The 12,566-nt window shown below is 34.6% G+C and overlaps 1 long non-coding RNA gene across 20 annotated transcripts in view; it reads right to left on the reverse strand.

The window, feature by feature from the left end:
- LOC131400139 (uncharacterized) overlaps nt 1-12,566 on the reverse strand; it is a 92,602-nt gene that overhangs the window by 25,666 nt on the left and 54,370 nt on the right. For all 20 annotated transcript variants that reach the window (XR_009217325.1, XR_009217312.1, XR_009217329.1 and 17 more), the window contains one exon: nt 9,237-9,507. This is a non-coding gene — a long non-coding RNA (uncharacterized LOC131400139). The remainder of the gene's footprint in view (nt 1-9,236; nt 9,508-12,566) is intronic.

Here is a 12,566-nt window from a genome sequence, read left to right on the forward strand (position 1 = left end):
TGCTCCTGTTGATGGGCATTTGGGTTGGCTTCCAGTTTGGGACTATTATAAACAAGGGTGCTATGAATAAATGGTCTTGTACAAGTCAGTTTGTGGACATCTGTTTTCACGTCTTTTCAGTAAATACCTAGGCACAGAATTGATGGGTCATAGGGTAAATGTATGTTTAACTGTATAAGAAACTGCCAAACTATTTTCCAAAGTGGTTGTAACATTTTACACTCCCACTAGCAATCCACATCCTTGCCAATATTTGGTGTAGTCAAACTTTTTTTTTTAGCCAGTATATTGAATGTGAAATTTTATCTCATTAGGATATTATTTTTGCATTTCTCTAGAGACTTATGGTATTAAGCACCTCATGACATTCTTGTTGTCTATATATGTATATATACATACATATATATACATACCACATACACAAACTCATATTTATTGTTGTTTAGCAAGAATCTATTGTTGTTTTACAATAGTTTTTTTATATACCAGGATAGGGAACATTTGTCAAATAAATGTACTACAAATATTTTTCCCAGTCTATGACTGTGTCAGAGAGAAACAAAGCCAGGCAGTAGTTCAAGTGGTGAAAACAGATTATATTCAGTAGGGAGGGGGAGTGAGCACGGACTCAAGTGAAAAATTACAAAGAGTTGGTCAGTATAAATGTAATTAGGCCAGCTGTGTCTGCTAGCTGGCAATTATGGAAGTTGGAATTCTATCTTGCCACAGAAACTGGGAGATAGAGTCCCTATCCTTCATGATAATTACATTGCAAAGGATGGCTTTCAAGTCCTTGAGAAAGACAGTTGTAGAAGATACGTATACATCTCAAAGAGACAGAGGAAGGATTCACAATTGTAAGCTTTTTGTAGTAAATGCTTTAAGAGTGGAAGGGTCAGGGGCCTATTGTTTGATCTTGGCTAGAACAAACAGTAAATTCTTTTGAGAAGCCCTGAGTTCTTTACAGACAGGAACTCAGAGAGGGGCTGGGTCACAGACGGAAGTGGCCTTTGGCTGCCAGAAGCCGTGCTGGGGCTGGTCAAGTCTCTTAGTGCAGAGGTGCTGAGAGTTCTTTTGTACTTAATTTTCTTAATAGTGTCTTTTGATAAAATATACTTTTAATTTTTATGAAGTCCAGTTAATACTTTTGCTCTTTTATGTTTGGTGTGTGTATGTGTCTTCCTCTCTGAGTTATCTTTGCCTACCCTAAGGTTACAAAATATTCTGAAATTTTTTGTTCTGGGAGATTTATACTTCTGGGTTTAACATTCAGGACTATAATTCATCTCAAATTAATTTTTGCATATGGATTGAGATTGCTGTTCTGGTGCATTTTTTTCCCATATGAACATACAACTTCCCAGCACAATTTTTTAAACAGACATTCTTTTCCCCCTTTGAACTGATTTGGCATCTTGGCATAAAATCCCTTGGCTATATATGTGTGAGTCTATTTCAGGACTATCTATTATGTTCCATTGATCTATTTATCCTTTCACCAATACCACACTGTCTTGATTGCTATAGCGTTAGATTAAGCTTTGAAATCTGGTAGGTTGAATCCTCTGTGTTTAATTTCTTTTTCAAGATTGTATTGGATATGTTAGATCTTTTACATTCTCAGATAATTATTTTTTGAAAATTCATCTTGAAATTTTGATAAGGATTACATCGAACATAGACAAATTTGAAGAGAATGATATCCTAATAATACTGAGACTTTCAGTCCATGGAAGTTTTTCATATTTATTTCACTATTCTTTAATTTCTCTTAGCAATGTTTATAGTTTCCAGTGTACTGGTATTACACATCTTCATTAGACACTTTCTTAGCTATCTGATATCTTTTGATGCTATTAAAATGGTAATAATTTCAGTTTTATTTTCCACTTATTGCTACTACATAGAACTAAAATAGACATTTTATGTTGCCTTCCTATCATGCCATCTTGCTAAATTAGTTCAGTACTAGTGTATTTTTTAAATTATTTTGATTTTTTAAAAAAATTTATAATCCATAAAGTTCTTTGCATAACAAATCTAAGAATAACAAGAATTTTACTTCTGTTTTTCCAATCTTTAAGTCTTTTAATTCTTGTCTTGCTTTACTGCATTGGATAGAAGCTTAGTATAATGTTACATAAAAATGGTGAGAGCCAACTTATTTGCTGTGTTCCTGATCTTAGGGGAAAAGAGTTTAATTTTTTACAATTAAATTTATAATTACAATTTATAATGGTAAATTTAATGTTAATTGTATGTTTTTCTTAGACGACATAAAACTGAGGAAATTTTATTCTACTAATCATCTGCATGGCCTGTAGTGTTGTTCCCTGTTTCATTCCTAATTTTTGTAATTTGTGTCTTCTATCTTTTTTTCTTAATCTGACTAGAAATTTATCAATTTTATTGAATTTCTCAAAGAATCAGCTTTTAGTTTCATTGGTTTTTTCTATCCTTTTTGTTTGTTTGTTTTCAATTTGTTGATCTTTGTTTCTTATATCCATCTATTTGCTTTGAATTTAAATTTCATGTCTTTTTCTAGTTTTTTGATGTGAAAACTTTGGTTATTGATTTGATAAATTTCTTATTTTGTAAGTATTTACTCCTTAAATTCCGTTTAAGACTTTCTTTAGCTGCCTCCACGTAGTTTGATATGTTGTGTTTTGATTTTCACTCAAATCAAAGTATGTTCTACTTTCTCCTGTAATTTCCTCTTTGACCTGAGTTATTTATTTAATGTTCAAATATTTGAGTATTTTCCATATATCATTCTGTAACTTCTTTCTAGTTTAATTCCATCTTGGTCAGAAAAACTTTGTATTATTTAGCTCTTTTAAATTTGTTAATGTTTATTGTATGTCCAATGAATGCCTTAAATATTTTCTCTTTATCTTTGTTTTTTCAGCAGTTTCATATGTCTTGGTGTGCCTGACTTTGGTATTTATTTTGGTGTTCTCTGAGATTCTTAGATACATGGTTTGGTTTCTTTCATTAATTTTTGAAAATTCTCAGCCATTTCCCCTTCATATATTTCTTCTGCCCCATACTATCTTTCTTTTCTCCTTCTGTGATTCCAATTACACGTGTTTCATAGCATTACATATTGTCTCACAGTTTTTGGATACTTTTTTCTGTTTCTTCCCCTCACTTTTTTTTTGCCTCTTTGTGTTCACTTTTTGGTAATTTCTACTGACCTATTTTAAATTCACCGATTTTTCCCTAGATTTCATTAAGGCTACTAACGAGCTTGACAATGGAGTATTTTATTTATCTTTTTGTGTTTTTTATTCTCCATTTACACTTGATCATTTCTTATAGTTCCCATATTTCTATTGAAATTTTCCCTATGATCATGCATATAGTTTACCTTTTCAACTACTGACTTACTAATCAAAGTGTTTTTTTTCAACTTCCTAGACTGGTAGATCCAACAACTGAATCATATCTGAGTCTGGTTCTGTTGATTGCTTAGTTGATTGATAGTGTTTTTACTTGCTTCTCTGTGTCTCATAATTTTTAGTTAAATGCTGTGCATTTTGTTTAGGACAGTAGGAACTAAGGTTTATAGTATGTATGCCCAGAAATGGGTGTGCCTCTCTTTTACTTGGTCTTCAGTGTGGGAGACTGAGGTTATCTATCTACTAAGTAGCTGAGGTTGGTTGGGGTTTATCGTTGCTATGATTACCTTCAGTGCACCATAGTCTTCAAATTCCTCTAGCCTTACTTTGTACTTAGGGTACAAGCTGGTTTTCCAGAAGGTTTTCCTTGATGTCTGCTCCTCCTTCAGCTATGGGTCTTCTCTTTTGCCTCTGCTTCAAAGAAAGTCTCTTTTGCCCCTCTCTCAGCAGTAGATTGTGGTTACCTGTGACTCAAAGATCACTAGCCTGGTGATAGAGGACAGAGGGTATATTCTGTTGCTCTGGCTCAGTCTCAGTTGCAGAAAGGCTCTGTGTCTCCCTTGGTCTCATTGTGAGGCCTTCTTTTATTTTAATTTTAATTTTTTTGTTTATTGCAGTAACATTGGTTTATAACATTGTATAAATTTCAGGTGTACACCATTATACTTCTATTTCTGCATAGATTACATCATGTTCACCACCCAAATACTAACTACAACCCATAACCACACACTTGTGCCGAATTATCCCTTTCACCCTCCTCCCTCCCCCCTTCCCCTCTGGTAACCACAAATCCAATCTCTGTCTCTATGTGTTTGTTTATTGTTGTTATTATCTGCTGCTTAATGAGCGAAATCATATGGTATTTCACCTTCTTCCTCTGACTTATTTCACTTTGCATGATACCCTCAATGTCCATCCATGTTGTCACAAATGGCTGGATTTCATTGTTTCTTATGGCTGAGTAGTATTCCATCGTGTATCTATACCACATGTTCTTTATCCATTTGTACCTTGCTGGGCACTTAGGTTGCTTCCACGTCTTGGCTATTGTGAATAATGCAGCAATGAACACAGGGGTGCATGTATCTTTACGCATTGGTGTTTTCAAGTTCTTTGGATAACTAGCCAGCAGTGGAATAGCTGGATCATATGGTAGTTCTATCCTTAATTTTTTGAGGAATCTCCATACTGTTTTCCATAGTGGCTGCACCAGTTTGCACTCCTACCAGCAGTGTGTGAGAGTTCCCTTCTCTCCACATCCTCTCCAACACATGTTGTTTCCTGTCTTGTTAATTATAGCCATTCTGACGGGTGTGAGGCGATATCTCATTGTAGTTTTGATTTGCATTTCCCTGACAGTTAATGATTTTGAACAACTTTTCATGTGTCTGTTGGCCATCTGTATATTTTCTTTGGAGAAATCTCTGTTCAGGTCTTTTGCCCAGTTTTTAATTGGGTTGTTAGTTTTTTTGTTGTTGAGATGCATGAGTTCTTTATTTATTTTGGAGATTAACCCCTTATCCGATGTATGGTTTGCAAATATCTTCTCCCAATTGTGAGGTTGTCTTTTCGTTTTGTTGATGGTTTCCTTTGCTGTGCAGAAGATTTTTAGTTTGATGTAGTCTCATTTGTTTATTTTTTCTATTGTTTCTCTTGCCCAGTCAGACATGGTGCTTGAAAATATGTTGCTAAGACCGATGTTGAAGAGCGTACTGCCTATTTTTTCTTCTAGAAGTTTCATAGTTTCAGGTCTTACATTCAAGTCTTTAATCCATTTTGAGTTAATTTTTGTGTATGGTGTAAGGTAAGGGTTTACTTTCATTTTTTTGCATGTAGCTGTCCAGTTTTCCCAATGCCATTTGTTGAAGAGACTTTCTTTTCCCCATTGTATTTTCTTGGCTCCTTTGTCAAAAGTTAGCTGTCCATAGATGTGTGGGTTTATTTCTGGGCTTTCAATTCTATTCCATTGATCTGTGTGCCTGTTTTTGTGCCAGTACCATGCTGTTTTGGTTACTATAGCTTTGTAGCATATTTTGAAATCCGGGAGTGTGATACCTCCAGCTTTGTTCTTTTTTCTCAGGATTCCTTTAGCTATTCAGGGTCTTTTGTTGTTCCATATAAATTTTAGGATTCTTTGTTCTATTTCTGTGAAAAATGTTGTTGGAACTTTGATAGGGATTGCATTGAATCTATAGATGGCTTTAGGAAGTATGGACATCTTAACTATGTTAATTCTTGCAATCCAAGAGCACAGAATATCTTTCCATTTCTTTGTGTCTTCTTCAATTTCTTTCAGCAATGTTTTATAGTTTTCAGTGTACAGATCTTTCACCTCTTTGGTTAAGTTTATTCCTGGGTATTTTATTCTTTTTGTTGCAATTGTAAATGGGATTGTATTCTTAATTTCTCTTTCTGCTATTTCGTTGTTAGTGTATAGAGATGCAACTTATTTTTGTATGTTGATTTTGTATCCTGCAACTTTATTGTATTCGTTTATTACTTCCTAAAGTTTTTTGGTGGATTCTTTAGGGTTTTCCCTATATAAAATCATGTCATCTGCAAACAGTGAGAGTTTCACTTCTTCCTTTCCAATTTGGATCCCTTTTATTTCTTTTTCTTGCCTGATTGCTCTGGCTAGGACTTCCAGTACTATGTTAAATAGGAGTGGTGACAGTGGGCATCCTTGTCTGGTTCCTGTTCTTAGAGGGTTAGTTTTCAGTCTTTCACCATTGATGATGATATTAGCGGTGGTTTTTCCATATATGGTCTTTATTATGTTGAGGTACTTTCCTTCTATACCCATTTTATTCAGAGATTTTATCATAAATGGATGCTGTATCTTGTCAAATGCTTTCTCTGCATCTATTGAGATGATCATGTGATTTTTATTCTTCATTTTATTAATGTGGTGTATTACGTTGATTGATTTGTGAATGTTGAACCATCCCTGCATACCTGGAATAAATCCCAGTTGATCATGGTGTATAATCTTTTTAACGTATTGTTGTATGCGATTTGCTAGTATTTTGTTGAGGATTTTTGCATCGATATTCATCAGTGATATTGCCTGTAATTTTCTTTTTTTGTGTTGTCCTTGTCTGGTTTTGGTATCAGTGTAATGTTGGCTTCGTAGTATAAGTTAGGGAGCTTCCCCCCTTTCGTGAGGCCTTCTTATTAATCCTGTTCCTCCCCCAGCAGTATGGTGAATCTATTGTTCTGGGACAAGGATATGTTTCTGCCCTTCTCCCAGTTAAAGAGAGATTTTTCTGTTCCTTTCTCCTCGCTGTAATTGGTCTTCATCTGTGCCCAATGGTGACAGGGCTTATTGTCATTCCCACAATAAATAAAGACTTTTATTCCATAGGGGCAATCGAGGATGATGATTCCTCTGGAGCTTCATAACTGCTATCTCCTTCTCCTTTGACTCCACCATAAAGGAAGATTTCTCATCCTCTTCCCTGCCTCCAGTCTTTCTCATGAGAAATTTGAGAGAAGAATCTGCAAGTGGGTGTGAACTCCCCTTCTGTATGTGGTTCCCAAGTGTTGTATACTCTCATGTTACATCTCTTAAGGACAAAGTACAGGTCATAGGTAGTACTTTTTTTGTTGTTTACTAATGTACTCATTTAAAGCTATAAATTACCCTCTAAACACTGCTTTAGCTGTATCCTAAAATTTGATTTGTTTCATTACCATTCACTTCAAACTATTTTTTAATTTCTTTGTGAATTCTTTGATCCATGTTTATTTACAAATATGCTGTTAAATTTCCAAATATTTTGCTTTATCTAGATAACTGATTGTAATTGATTTGTACTTCAACTCTGTTGTGGTCAAAGAGTGCATTGTATAATTTCAAACCTTCAAATTTATTAAGACTCAATATCATTTTGGTCAGAGACTATATTCTACATAATGTTGATGATTTGACATTTATTTACATTTGTTTTAGGCCCCTGGATACGCTCTATCTTGGTGACTATTCCATGCTCACATGAGAAGAATACGTATTCTGCTTTCGTTGAATGCACTGTCCTATAATGCAGCGAAGTTTTTTGACAGTTTTGTTATAATCTTATATGTACTTGCTGATTTTATTCTCTATTTTTCAATAAATTACTGAGAGCTAGGTTTTAAAATCTTCAACTATGTGGATTTTTGGATGTCTTTCTTTAGTTATGTCATTTTTCGCTTCATGTATTTTGAAACTGTTCTGAGTTGCACAGTGATTTAGTATTATGTGTTCTTCATGATTTGATCCTTTTTATCACTAAAAAATGTCCCTCTTTATGTCTAGAAATAATCTTTACCTTGAATTCTACTTTGCTATTAATATAGTCATAGCATCTTTCTTATGCTTAGAATCTGCATGGTATAACCACACCTTCTTAATTTCAACTTGTCAATATATTTAAATACAAAGGGTTTTCTTGTAATATAATTGGCTATTCCTTTTTTATGGAGTCTGACAACCTCTGTAATTTTATTGGACTAAGTGCATTTACATTTAATAAAATTACTAAAGTGCTTTGATTAAATTATTGGTATTTGTTTCCTATTTATACAATTATTTTTTGTTCCTTTCTTCCTGCCTTTTTTTGGATGAATCAATTATTTATTTGTATTTCATTTTATCTGCTCTGAGAACTTTTTAGGCATTTCTCTTTCTGTTGTTTCATTAATTGTTCTAAAAATTTCAATGTGTACTTTTAAGGTACCATAATTTGTATTAAAACTATACCACTTCCAGCAGAAAACGGCCAACTAAAATAGTATAATTCCATTTACCTCTTCTCCTATTTTTGTGCTTTTAATATTTTACCTCTTTATGTGCTATGAAATTCACAGTACATTATTTATATTTTTGCTTTAAACAATCAATATTTAATATATATATGACATATTTTTAAACAGTGTTTTATATTTCTCTAGATATATAGACTTTGTATTGCTTCTTATTCCTTCACCAGAACCAGAGTTCCATTTAACATCATTTTTCTTCACTCTGAAAAGTATTTTTCATTATTTCTTATGATACCAGTCTGCTCAGTATGAATTATCTGAGCTTTTGTCCTTCTGAAAATGTCTTTTCTTTGCCTTCAGTTATGAAGAATATATTTGCTGGAGAGAGTCTAGGTTAAGTTTATTTCCCCCTGTACTTTAAAGATGTTTATCCATTGTCCCCTGTCCTCCATTATTTATGTTGAAAAGTCAACTGCCATTTATATCCCTGCTCTCATGTCTGTAAAGTATCTGTTTTCTCTGGCTGCTCCTGAAAGTTGCTGTTTACTACTCATTTTCAGTAGTTTCTCCTTTGGGGCAAATCTTAACCATGTCAGTAAGGATAGGGAAGAAAAGATAGGATTGGAATGTAGTGATAAATTGTCATTTCCAAACTCTTTGTGGTTTTAGTGGGGACCTTTCACCTATGTGATGACAGGGTCTTCTGAGGATGATTAGTCTTTCCCTTCACACAAACTCCCCTTTCTCTGAGAACAGCATGCCTTGTCCCACCCTGCCCAGTAGATTTCACTACCCCTAACCCTTACACACTTGCACTGTCTGCCCTCATTCTTGGCAATCAGGGTCCCACATTGAGCATGTGAAAGCTCAAACATCAATCTGCAACATACACCATCATGGGGTTAATTCTATCAGATAACCAACCACAGATCACACTTAGAAACCAGGACAAGAATAAGCTGATATGGTGCATTTTTTTAACAAGATTTTTGGAAATACTAATTTTGATGTGCCTACTCTCTCCAACTTAACATTTATTTTGAAACAACATAGGCAATAATTTCATTCCCACAGTAAACTCATGCTTACCTGAGTAGCACTAACTCCATGAGTTGCCACACCTCTGGAAAGACTCCAATTAGCATCAAGCCCACAGCTGCATTGCAGCACTGCTGTAACCATCTGCCTGCTGGTCTAAGGGGGAACAGCACACTCCAGGGTGCCCAGGGTCCCATGCTTGAGACTGCAGAATTAAACTCTCATTTTGCCTTTCATCTTTCTCTATGAAAGTTGCAGAGCATAACATGTTGACCTCTGATATGAAGGAAGTCAAAAATAGAATCTTCTCAGTGAAAGGCATCTGAGGGCAAAAAAAAAAAAAAAAAAAAAAAACTGTAGAACAGTAGACTACTATTTTGAGTGCAAGGGCCAGAGGCCCTGCTACATTCTAATTGACATACTCTCAAATTAGATGTCTTTGCTGGATTATATAACTGCATTAATTCACCACTTCATCTTAAAATGAGTTCATTTTTGGTGAAAGATTCATGAAGGGATTAAATAGAAGTGACAACACAAAACTAAGCAAAGCTCACAGTCCCAATTGCAATGCTCAAAACTAGGCCAAAGGGGAAAATATCATGTGGTTAATACCAACTATAGGCTCCCTTAATTGACCAGAGTTTTTTGAAAAAGTAGCTTTCTGTGTCTGGCTAGATGTTCATATTTTCTTCTACCCTCCTAGGAGATTTAGGAGGAAGTAAACAAGGATTAGGGGCCTTAGCACATTTTAAATATGTCAGGAGCCATTCTCTACCTATGGCTCAGTCTGGAAAAGTCAGGAACCAAGAAATTAAAAAGGGTTTATGAGAAATCTTTTTATCATCCCTCTTGGACTTTATCTTCAAATGCATCTTTATTAAATCCCTGGTAAGACAAGGTGCTTTTTTCCACTTACTGGGCAAGGTGGATATGACTGAAATTAAGAGCAGGAGAAATACATCCAGCTTCAAATATACAGGAAGGAAACAGGCTAAGGCTTTTGGTAAATGCTTGAAAAGATTGTCCTTCCATTAGAGCTATAATTTAAGCAGAACTTTAAATTCAGTGAGAGCTCCTTGACCCACATTTGTGGTGGAGCTCATACAGCCCTACAAGCCAAAAAATTCTCATGAAGGGTTGCCAACAGTATCCTCTGCTGCCGTCAACTTCTGTGCGCACTTCAGCCAACACCAAAAAGGCAGCGAAGAGTCAAGATAATTTGCTTTTTGCCACTCTTATTTCAGGTACATGTAAGTTAAGGTACCTGTATTTTTTATCAATGTTTGTGGTCTTCATATCTTTTACTGCTAACAGGATGCTATCAGAAACCTATCACGGAGCTGAGCATGGTTTCATGCTTAGTTGCAGCATTGTAAAAGAAGTAACTCCGCTCGTACCGTTTCACCATCTCAATTTAAAATACTTCAGTGACAAAGTGTCAGTAGTAAATATTTCTTGTTGGAAACATGGCTTGGAAATAGATTTTCAGTAAAAATTTCAGAGTTAGGAGAAAAGTTTACCGTAAATGTATAAATGTAATATGACTAAGGAGCTGGTGATTATCAACCAATTATTCTTTAGATGTGGAGTTACTAGTACTTCCACTTAAACATTAAAAGATTATAATCCCACCTTCTACATAAGAGATGGTTTTTTGAACCTATCAAAATGGAAAATCATTAATAGAACAAAAGTAAATAGAACAAAGTTAAAATAGTCTTAGAAAATCATTTGAGTTTAGAAGTTCAAATATACAAAAAAAGGGACTTCAAAAGTAGAAGAAAATTGATCTCAAATGAAATTTGCCTCAAATGTTTGGCTATCTTTCAAAAAAATAAAGCTACTTTGAACTGGCCTTTATCTTAATTAAATATGATCAGTTGCTATAAATAGCTAGTTGAACTTCTAAAAATTTCCTTTAAAATTAAAATTTATAAATTTAGTGAGGTTATTTTAAAATTTTAAACATTCAGGTCTGTATTAATCTTCCATGCACATTTACAAATGCATATAAATTATCTTAAAGGGTTTATCCCTGAATAGGGAAAAGTAGCTTAACTCCAATTTAAATGTAAATGCAAGTTAAAAAAAATCAACATCTCATAGGAACATTTTCTAAATTAAAAACCCTTAAGTCTTAGAAAATATAAAACCTTATATTCTAAATATTACTTGGTCTGATTCTTATTCTGTGCTATGAATCAAGGCTTTATCCCGGGAACACAAATGCAAATAGAAATGAGTTTGCGATTTTGATATGGTTTAAAGATGAATGAAATCCAGGAAAAGGTTAAAAAATATGAGTATATTTTAGGTTCTAAAATGTTGAGGTCAAATAGCAGTTTTCAGAGGTAAATTCAAATTCCATTCAGGGGGCCTGCTTCCCACATTCCAGTTACAATCAATTCATTGCTTTCTGTTCTATGAAGCAATTCCTCCTAGTGTCATCCTAGGACAGAACATCCTTTCAGTGTATGAAGCACTTGTCAGGAAGCATTCCCAAATTAACCCCACTTCTCCCATTCATATCCTCCTTCTGGGTTGACTCAATTTGCTCCAAAATGGCTTCCTGTAACAATGATTTACTTGGTGCAGATTATGTGCAATGCTTTTATAACTAGATTATAAAATCGCAAGAAATAATCCTCTCTCTCTACTATATCCAAATGCCACATCCTTCATAAAGCTTTCTCTGTTCATCTATTTGCAATTACATCCTGCGGTTTTTTCATTCTCATAGGTACTTTGCACCTCTTCCTAATATACATTTCATTCTGCTGTGTGTTGTGGTTATTTGTTTGCATGTGTGGCCCATGTTTCTGAGTTTATACTTAATTGGAATCAAAATAACAAGAGTAAGCTATATTTTAACTGGTTCTTTTTTTTAATCTACTAATTCCAATTCCAGACCTCTACAGCCTGCCCTCAATTATATCTGAAAGTACCAGTGGAGTAGTTCATGGGTGCTTATTAATGAGACCTCTGCTACTATATGATAGCTACCACGTGGCTTCCTCTTACTCTCTGGCTTTTCTCCCATCAATCACAACGGATACTGACGTGTTAGAGGCTGCTCCATGTTTTCCAGAGTCCTCATTCTTGTATACTTGTGTTAACAGCTTTTTCAGTTTCTTCCTGTAGCCTCCTCTAAGTATGAGCTCAGAAATCAATTTGCTGAAATAGGCTAGAGAATCAGAATTGAGACAAGCAATCTGCTACTCTCTGGGTTCTATCACACACTCACAACTTTAATATCATTGTGTATATAGACTTCTGGAATTATGTTTCAACTAGACCAAAGTTCAAGCCCAGCCATGTCTAAATTCAAGGAGTGAATATGGTTTATATGGAAGCTGGGACCTCTGATACACAACTCTA

The sequence above is a fragment of the Diceros bicornis genome, chromosome X, assembly GCF_020826845.1.
Source record: "Diceros bicornis minor isolate mBicDic1 chromosome X, mDicBic1.mat.cur, whole genome shotgun sequence".
NCBI classification, from domain to species: Eukaryota; Metazoa; Chordata; class Mammalia; order Perissodactyla; family Rhinocerotidae; genus Diceros; species Diceros bicornis.